The sequence below is a fragment of the Podarcis vaucheri genome (assembly GCF_965113315.1).
Source record: "Podarcis vaucheri genome assembly, chromosome: 13".
In the NCBI taxonomy this organism is placed as follows: domain Eukaryota; kingdom Metazoa; phylum Chordata; class Lepidosauria; order Squamata; family Lacertidae; genus Podarcis; species Podarcis vaucheri.
The window spans coordinates 17098041-17108255 of record NC_138751.1 but is presented as its reverse complement, the minus strand read 5'-3'; positions in this window follow the sequence as shown (position 1 = coordinate 17108255).

Here is a 10215-nt window from a genome sequence, read left to right as displayed (position 1 = left end):
CCTGCCTCCCTTACAAACCCTTCCCAGTCAGATACAAAGAAGAGAAAGACTCAGTGTCTTTATATAGCCTGTTTCCTAAGTGATCACCCACCATCACAAATGAACGTTACGAAGTTAGCTTGCTCTGAATCAGATTATTGGATTGTCTCACTATTCGGCTTTGTGACTAGCGGTGGCTGTCAGAGCAGCTGTTTGGCATGCAGAAGGTTCCCGGTTCAATCCTAGGCATCTCCAGGTGAGAGAAAACCCTCTCTGAAATCCCGGGGAACTGTGATCCTTACAGCAGCCCTGCAAGGGAGAGAAGCATTATTAGTTTCATGCTCCAGGCTGGAGGCTGAGGATGAGAGAATTTAAGCGAATGCTTCAGGGCACCTGTATATTTACAACAAAACTAGGATTTGAACTCTGAGGCTAAAGGGCTTGTGAGGTTGACTGCTTTGGCTCTCAAAACAAGCCGGCTTTATTGTCTTCTGCATAAACCCAGCAATCCCAGCTTCAAATTTCCCTTTCCCCCAAAAACCCTTCCCTATTTAATACAGTGGTACCTCGGGTTAAGAACTTAATTCGTTCTGGAGGTCCGTTCTTAACCTGAAACTGTACTTAACCTGAAGCACCACTTTAGCTAATGGGGCCTCCTGCCGCCACCGCACAATTTCTGTTCTCATCCTGAAGCAAAGTTCTTAACCTGAGGTACTATTTCTGGGTTTGCGGAGTCTGTAACCTGAAGCATATGTAACCTGAAGCGTATGTAACCCAAGGTACCACTGTATACAATAATAATAATAAAGCAGGTTGAAAAAATAAATAAATGTATAGCCTTGGAATAGTTTTTTTCCTGAGTGAAAAAATAAAGTGGGCAAAATCACACACACACACACGATCAGCCAGGCTGAAGGGGAAGAGTTCCATTGTTCAAAACTAAATATGTTTTAAAAGAAGAAGAGGGAAATAAAAGATGCCTGTGACACCTGTCTCCTCACTCCAGCAATCTCAAGGAATACTTTATCTTGTGAACTGTTCTGAGGTCTTTTGATGAAGGGTGGTGGCATATAAATATAATAAATAAATAAAAATATCCTGGCTGGGAAAATATGGTTGCATTTTCCCAGACACAAAAACATGATTGCTTAAGTTCTGGGACAATGTGATGCCACTAGAACAGAAGCTCATCATCAGGGACAAGAAACAGACCTTCAGCAGCAAACAGCAGACAAATGCCATATACAATGGTACCTCGGGTTAAGAACTTAATTTGTTCTGGAGGTCCGTTCTTAACCTGAAACTGTTCTTAACCTGAGGTACCACTTTAGCTAATGGGGCCTCCCAGTGCCGCTGTGCCGCCGCCGCACGATTTCTGTTCTCACCCTGAAGCAAAATTCTTAACCCGAGGTAATATTTCTGGGTTAGCGGAATCTGTAACCTGAAGCATCTGTAACCCGAGGTACCACTGTAGTTAATTCAGCCAAGAACTGCACAGAAGTCTCTGCAGAACCCCGGAGTCTAGGAGCATCTCCCTCAGGTTTCAGACCAAATGCCATTCTTCCTCTGGAGCAGGGGTGGGGAAGAACCTATGGCCCTCCAGATTGTGGCTGAACCACAACTCCCATCAACCCCAGCAAGTGTGGCCAATAGCCACGAAGCATGGGAGTTGTAGTCACGGATGTGGTCCAAAGGAAAGTAGAGCAATACGTCTGGCTGCAGGAGTTGCCAGAAGGAGGCATAAAAGGTGCCATCCAACCATCTTAGGGACTCTGCTCTGGATTTGTATAGTAGAGCTTACTCTAAAGCCCTTTCTTCTCCCAAAGATATCCTGCAAGGCAGCAGAGGTGTAGGATCAGAGTTTTCCTTCTCCGAGATGGGCTACTTTCCCAGGCTGGTGAGCTCAATCTGCCCCTTATTTCCCTCTACAGCATGCGCAGAAACTGCCTTCTTGACTGTTAGACCCACTATTGGTCTCGTCCGCCCGATCCACCGGAGCCGGTCTTTGAGTGCAGGGGAAATCCCTAACTTGAGACCCATCGGCTGCTCTCACCTGGTTTAGCCGGCCAGTCGAAACTGTTTCCAAGGTGTGGCCACTGTCGCATGCCGACAGCTTGGAGGAGCCACAGGTGAGAGAGCTGAGTGCAGGGTGGGGGCCAAAGATGGACAAAGCAGCCCAGAAGGAGCACAATGTGTCCCCCCCACCAGAGATATTACCCTTCCCCTAACACCCCATGCACCCTGCAGCTTAAATACCACCAATGAAGGACAGCCCACCAGCTCCCTAGCCCAGTGTTTCCCAACCTTTTTTGGGCAAAGGCACACTTGTTTGATGAAAAAAATCTCGAGGCACACCACCATTACAGCCCCGTGACGTCAGCGCGCAGCGTCACGCCGGGAGGGACGCACAAAAGTGTAAGTTTAAATTTTTTCCCCTCCCCCTTGCCGGGGAACCTCCAAGCTTTGGGGGTGGGGGGGGAGGAGGAAGCAAAGCGAGGCAGGAAGGAGAGCGCGGCTTGGCTGGGTGAGCTTTGGCAGGGGCAGGGAATGAGAGCCGCGAGGCGGGCGCTGCAGACAGAGGCGCTGCCCGCCGAGCTCGCAGGCAGCCAGGCAGGCAGACGGCGAGAGCCCCGCGCTGGGCGGCCTCTCCTCGCCGCCGCCGCCCCGCCTCTCGCCGCCCAACTCGCCCGCCTCCCTCCAGGCAACATCTCGCGGCACACTAGTGTGCCGCGGAACAGTGGTTGGGAAACACTGCCCTAGCCAATCTCTTCCACTGCCCAACAGTGCTTAACCACTAGGAAGTTTCTCCTGGTGTTTAGCAAAAACCTGCTTCCCTGCCATTTCCACCAAAATTGGTTCTGCCTTCTGTAGCAGCAGAGCACCAGCCTGCCCGCTTCTTCCGCACGACAGCTCTTCAGGTATTTCAATATGGCGATAATGTTTCCCCTTAATCTCCAGTCTAAACATACCCAGCTCCTTGAAGCCATTCCTCATAGGAGCTGGCTTCCAGATCTGTCACCATCCAAATCACTCTCCTCTCTCAGTATCAGTGTGATATGGAAACCAGAAGTGGACAACCACAGAACAGAGAGGTGCTATTACTTCTCGGCAAGGCACAAATCCTTTGGATTAGAAAAAATGTGTGCGTGTGCATGCGTGAAGGGTTGACCTGTGTTGAACACACCACTAGAGCAATTATGAGCTATTCAAAGTCAGCCACAGCAAATCCTTTTTAAGAGGCTATCTAATTTTGACCACAGGGACGCGGGTGGTGCCGTGGGTTAAACCACAGAGCCTAGGACTTGCCAATCAGAAGGTCGGCAGTTCGAATTTAGCAGTTCGAAAGCACGTCAAAGTGCAAGTAGATAAATAGGTACCGCTCTGGCGGGAAGGTAAACGGTGTTTCCGTGTGCTGCTCTGGTTTGCCAGAAGCAGCTTAGTCATGCTGGCCACATGACCCAGAAGCTGTATGTCAGCTCCCTCGGCCAATAAAGCAAGATGAGCGCCGCAACCCCAGAGTCGGTCACAACTGGACCTAATGGCCAGGGGTCCCTTTACCTTTACTAATCTTGACCACATCCAAGGGCAGACCTTGCTGATTCTCACCCTCTGCCAGTGCTCAGGAAATGGCCCTGAGCTTTTCATTTATTTATTTATTTTATTTGTAAACGGAAGATCGCAAGGCAGTTCACAACCTTGAAATACATAATAAGAACACAAAATACAAAATGAAAACAAACCAATAATATCCCTCTGTTCCCACAAACACATTGAAAAGGCCATAGAATGTTTTGGGCATTATAATTGTTCAGATCGTGAATTAATGAGCGAATAAAATAAATGCATAGCCCAGTGTTTCCCAAACGTTTTTGGGCAACGGCACACCTGTTTACCGGAAAAAAATCTCGCGGCACACCACCATTAAAGCCCCGCCCCGTGACGTCAGCGCGCAGCGTCACGCCGGGAGGGGCGCACAAAAGTGAACGTTTTTTCCCTTCCCCTTGCCGGGGTGGGAGGAGGCAGCAGAGCGAGGGACTGAGGGACGGCGGCAGCTGAGGCGGCGGCGGCTGTTGTGGTGGTGGCGGCGATAGCGGGCGGAGGAGGAGCCGTCGCCGGGAGTTGCTGCTGCTGCTGTTGCTGCTGCTGCCCGGACATGCCGGCCTCCTCCTCCTCCTCTGTCTCGCGCTCCTCCCTTTTGCGCGCGCTGCCCCGCCGCTCGGCACCACCACCGCGGAGCCGCCCCCGGCTCGACGCGGATCCTCGCCGCCGCCGCCTCTCGCCGCCCGACTCGCCCGCCTCCCTCCCACGGCACACCAGCCGGTGTCTCACGGCACACTAGTGTGCCGCGGAACACCGGTTGGGAAACACTGGCATAGCCCACTAGTTCTCACTTCCTTCCCAGAGAAACCAGCAACCACTGTTCTTTTCCTAACCCACAAACACTGAAATCCTGTGTATCTTTACTTTAGAGTATGCCCTACTGTGTTAAATTCCTAGGAAGTGTGCATCGGATTGCAGCCTAAGGCTACAGACAAAAGCACATTTGCTGGGAAGTGCAAACAGGCTTAGCCTTCCACCGGCAATCACACCCTTGCTCCCCCTATGACAGGAGTTCCGGCTTATAGTGCATATGGAATAGAACATGGGTAGGCAAACTAAGGCCTGGGGATCGGATCCGGCTCAGTTGCCTTCTCAATCCGACACGCGGACGGCCCGGGAATCAGCATGTTTTTACATGAGTAGAATGTGTCCTTTTATTTAAATTCATCTCTGGGTTATTTGTGGGGCATAGGAATTCGTTCACCCCCCCCCCCCAATATAGTCCAGCCCCTCACAAGGTCTGAGAGACAGTGGACTGGCCCCTTACTGAAAAAGTTTGCTGACCTCTGGAATAAAAGCACCTGCTCTGCGCCCCCCCCACATGGCACAGCGCCCCCTAGAGGCAAAATGCACATTTCCATCAGGCCTTCCATTTTGCTCAAGGCACCAGAGCTTTAACAAGATGTAAGATGTATTAAAAAAGAAAAAAAAACCTCAGTAAAAACACACACTAGATAGATCGATAGTCATGGCTCCAGGCCTTCCACTTCACCTCCTCCAGGGAGAAGATGGAAATGATAGAAATAATTTCTGTGAATGCTTTGCCAAGATAGATACGTGCCACAGTGCGAGATGTTTACAAGCCCTTCCAATTTTTTATTCAGATCAATTTGACAGCAAGCAGGGATTTTAGTGGGATCAGCTCTCTTCTAGGGCAACAAATGCTGGTAAACTTACTTCCCCCTGTGGGTTTTCCAACCAGCTGGGGGGGGGGGCTCTTCTTCAAGTGAGTCTTTTTATGGCTTGGAGATAAGCATTATCACCCGAGGATGGATATATCCTAAGCCTAAATGTCTCTGACAAGCACTGACTCACTAAGTTGCCAAATACACAAGTTGTCCCTTGTGCTTCTGCTTTATTAGGGTTGCCAACAAATTAGAACTATGTTTAAATAATACAGGATACATTTTGATCATGGCATTTACACCTGCTAATGTCTGTAGATCAAGCTGTTATTAAAGGCACAGGAGCAGGGCTGGTAAAAAAAAAGTTGGCAACACTATTTTCTACTTTGGGTTGAAGTGTTGTTCTTATGTGTGGGATTTTTGAGGAAGGGGCAGCACTCTCATTCAATGTTTGAAAAAATATATTCTTGTGATTTCATATTCCTTAATATTGGAATACCTTAGAGTTGCCAATTTTTTGACCAGGGATTGCAGCTGTGGCAGAGGACAACATTCAAAGCCAACCAACATATGTAAATAAGTAAGTACGTACATAAGTAAAATGCTGATAATCACCACACTGCCTGATTTCTGCACGTCCAGCTGCCAAAAAAAAGACATATTCCAGACCCTCCAAGTGTCCCTATTTTCCAGGGACGTCCCTGATTTAGAGAAGCCATTCTGTTTTTTCATTTGATCCTGAAATGTCCCATTTTTCCTTATTCCCTATTTTCATTGGAAAAATGTTGGAGGGTATGGAGTTATTCAACCCCTAAGCCGCCTGAAGGCAATCCTGTATAGGGAAGTTTTTAAAAAATGTTTAATGTATTATTATGTTTTTATATCTGTTGGAAGCTGCCCAGTATGCTGGGGCAACCCGTTAAGATGTGTGGGGTATAAATAGTAAAATTATCATTATGGAATGGGACGTCCCTATTTTAATCAGAGAAATGTTGGAAGGTATGCATATTATTTTCTGATCAACTGGAAATCCTAGAACACACACTCTGTGAAACACCAACACTTTCCCCCCTCAAATCTGGGGATGGGCGTGTTTTCCTGCATACCAAATTGTTATAAATATTTTTAAAAAAAACAAACAAAAGAATTCTCCAGATTCATATTATCCCATACTGGAAGTCTTTGAGAAGAGGCCTGTTTGCTCATTATTTATTGATAAAAAATATTCATAAACTGCCCACTCATGTGAAATATCAAGGCGGTGTACAACAATACAATAAACATAAGAAGCCATAAAATGATGCAGTACAGTATATTTTTCCCCTTTTTTTAATGATCTGAAGAAAAACGTAAGCAGCTGAATAAGTCTGTAGGGGGAGCTCTAGCTCCGGAATCTGCTGCATTGACTGACCAGACTAGGCCTTCTTCTGCAATTAGGTTTTTGCAATGCAGAAAGAGGGCTGGTTCTTTTCCCTAGACCCTATTCCCACCACTCACATTGCCTACTGGGAAGTCTCTGGCACAGACATATTTCGAAATGTGTGTGTAGGAGGTATGGACGGAGACCATCGTACTCATCTGCTGCAATATGGACAAGAGCACAACATACTTTACAGATGTTTAAACCAGGGCCTCTCGACAACCTGCCTCCAGTTTTTAATGGTCCACCCCTCCCCTTGTGTACTTCATTGGTCGCCACCCTCTTCTGGGGATTGCAACTTGTTTTAAACTCTTTTTAAATGCTGCATTTTAAATTGTTGTGACCTGCTCTGGGACCCGGGGCCTTAGGGTGAAAGACAGGCAAGCAAATGCCAGAGAGCATCATCTTAGTCAGAGGAGGGTCTGGCCGCAGTCTACGTGCACTTGCCATAAACAACTTCCCACAGTGCCGCCCTGCTTTCCTTCGCAATGAAAGGCAGCGGGGTGCAGTGGTCAGAGCGTTAGACTAGCACCTAGGAGCGCAAGCACTCAAGTCGCCTCTCAGCCATGAAGCTGACTGGGTGATCTTGGCTCAGCCAGAATCATCTCTCAGTCCAGCAATTGTGCAGGGGAGAGAACCTCACACGCCACCTTGAGTTCTTTTGGGGAAAAGTGGGGTATCAAGAAAGGTAACAGAAAATAATTCTATATGCTTTTCAGATCTGTAAAAGAGCTGGTGGTGCTGGAGGAGACTCTTGAGAGTCCCATGGACTGCAAGAAGATGAAACACATCTATTCTTAAGGAAATCAGCCCTGAGTGCTCACTGGAAGGACAGATCATGAAGCTGAGGCTCCAATACTTTGGCCACCTCATGAGAAGAGAAGACTCCCTGGAAAAGACCTTGATGCTGGGAAAGATGGAGGGCACAAGGAGAAGGGGACGACAGAGGACAAGATGGTTGGACGGTGTTCTCGAAGCTACCAGCATGAGTTTGACCAAACTGTGGGAGGCAGTGGAAGACAGGAGTGCCTGGTGTGCTCTGGTCCATGGGGTCACGAAGAGTCAAACACGGCTAAACAAACAAAACAAAAGTACTGGAGGCATATGGTCTGTCTATTGGCAGGAACAGGGAAGACTGATGTTTTTAATAGTTTTTGGTCTGTCCATCCCCAAAAAGGGTGGTATTTAAATAAGTTTTACTCAGAGTAGCTCCACTGAAATTAATAAACATGACCAAGGCTGCATACACATTCTTTCCCTCAAAGAATTTTGGGCATTGTAGTCTCTCACAAAGCTGCGGGTCCCAGCAACTCTTAATAGGCTACAGAGCCCAGAATTCTTTGATGCGGAGAAATATTCTTTAAAGTAAGGTTACCAAATATCCCCGTTTCCCAGGGGCAGTTCCCAGATGTACAAATCAGTCCCTTGACAAAATCCATCTATTTAGTAGGAAGTTGAAAAGTGACCCTGGATTCACAGGAAAAAAATCTGGAAACCTTACTTTAAAGGCGTAGTGCGTATGCAACCAAAGTTAGGGCCTTTAATTTCAGTAGGTCAATCCTAAGAAAAACTTGCTTGCATACAACCCCCCAAAGGTTTTACTGTCTGAACAGCTATATACAGAAGCAAGCAAAAATTATAGTACATTTATGAACTGCTGCCCTGGGTGTAAATGAGGACTGTCCCCCAAAGGACTAGGTTGGGGTAGCCAACACAGTGCCCTCTAGATGATGTTGGATTACAGCTCTCATCTGCCCCAGCCAGCATGGCCAATGGTAAGGGATGGTGTGAATTGTAGTCCGACAACATCTGATGGATGCCTCATTGGCCAATATGGCGAGGTCTCCTGCAGCTTTCCAGTTTTATAGAAGAGGGAGCTGGACCTTCCATGACAAACTGAAATTCCCTCTTCTACAACTAGTAAAAGCTGTAAGAGCCTTGCCCTCTCTTTCACATCAGCAACTGAACATGCGATGGGTGGTTACAAAAACTGGGTGTTGCTGTTTTTCTCTCCCTTGTAGGCCACAAAACAGGTGCATGTGGGTAAGTCAGGTAGTCAATATTTTTGAGGGTTAATCATACGCATATTTAGGTATTTGCTATAAGCTCCTTCCTGTTCCTGCTTCTCTATATACAACAAGAAGATATTTACCGGTACTTTATATGTAAGTATCTGAGCTTCTCTATTTTACAGTGCAACAAATATGCAGTTGTTTGTACAGCAATAGTTAGAAGCCGCAGCTACAGGGAAGTAGTCAATAGCATCACCACTGCTGGCTGCACCACTTGTTCCCTTTTGGATTTTATACAGTGCCAGCTGTAGCTCAATGGTCCTTCACCTGCCTTGCACACAGAAGGCTCCAGGTTCAATCTGAGCTAGATGGACTCAGCATTGGGCAGCTTGCGGGGGACGAGCGGGCGGGTAGGATTCAAAGCCTGCGTCAGTTTTGAACACTGCACTATGGCAAAGTAGCCAATGGCATTATCACTATGGATTTGATTCATTTTGCAATCGCATCCGACTCCACAGAACGCTGCCGCAACATCTACCACGATAGCTTTTCAGGTGATGGGGAAAGCAGGCGCTGTTTTCCTGCCCCACATCCGGTTTCAGAAATGAAATGCTTTAACTGGAAGGAAATTATGCAAAATACCTCAGAACTAGTTCTAACCCAGAAGCAAAACACAGTTGTTTCTAAATTAGGTGGCACCAGGGCACCTGGGTTGGCAGCAGGCAAAGTGAGATCAGTGGTAGATGCTGGGCTCTCAGATTTCAGCAGTGACCCGCGCGACGCAAAAATCTGGCACGCGCCCCCTCTTGCGCTCCGCTCTACTGCCTTTTTGTGGCTCCCCCTACAGCACAGCAGAATCGGTTACACTCCCCTAAAACCGCCTCTGGCCAGATGGACTGTAAGGAAAGGCTCCTGCGTTACGATGACCTTTTCTGTTCCGTCTAAACTCCTTTTGCAGGTTCGTGAGGCAAAAGCTCAACAAGTGAAATTTTCTCTTTCTAGAATAAGCAACACCCGTGGAGTTTGTCCTGGGGGGACTCAACTGCTAAGCTCAGCTGACCACTGGCGCTTATGGAGGTGGCAGAGCCTGGGAGCTGCCATGTTGATTTCCCACAATGCCCCTGACCTAATGTTGCTCCAGGGCATTGTGGGGAATTTCCCCAGCTGCCCTTGTGCCAATTAGAGAGTAGAGAGGCTCATCTTTGCCATGAGTCCCTTTGTTGTAAGCCAAAAATAGCTGGGCCACCACCACACCTTCAAACCCTGGAAAGAGTTTGAACAGGGTGTGCTGTCCCAGAAGACATCTCTACAGGAGAGTCCCAAACAGAGGAAAGACCAGCATATGCTCTCTTACCAGAGCAGCATTTTCGTGAGGAGAGAGTAATGCCTGAATAAGGCTAAGGAGCCTAAACAACAAACAACCAAGGCCATCTGCTGAATGCAAGTCTCTCTTGTCTTCTGGGAAACACAAGAGGCTCGTCAGAGGAGGAGGAAGCAGTTAGCTTACTCACTTGCCTTGCTTTGTCAAGATTAGATTTTAATGCCATTGTTAATGTTTGACTAAGACGCCATTGCTTGG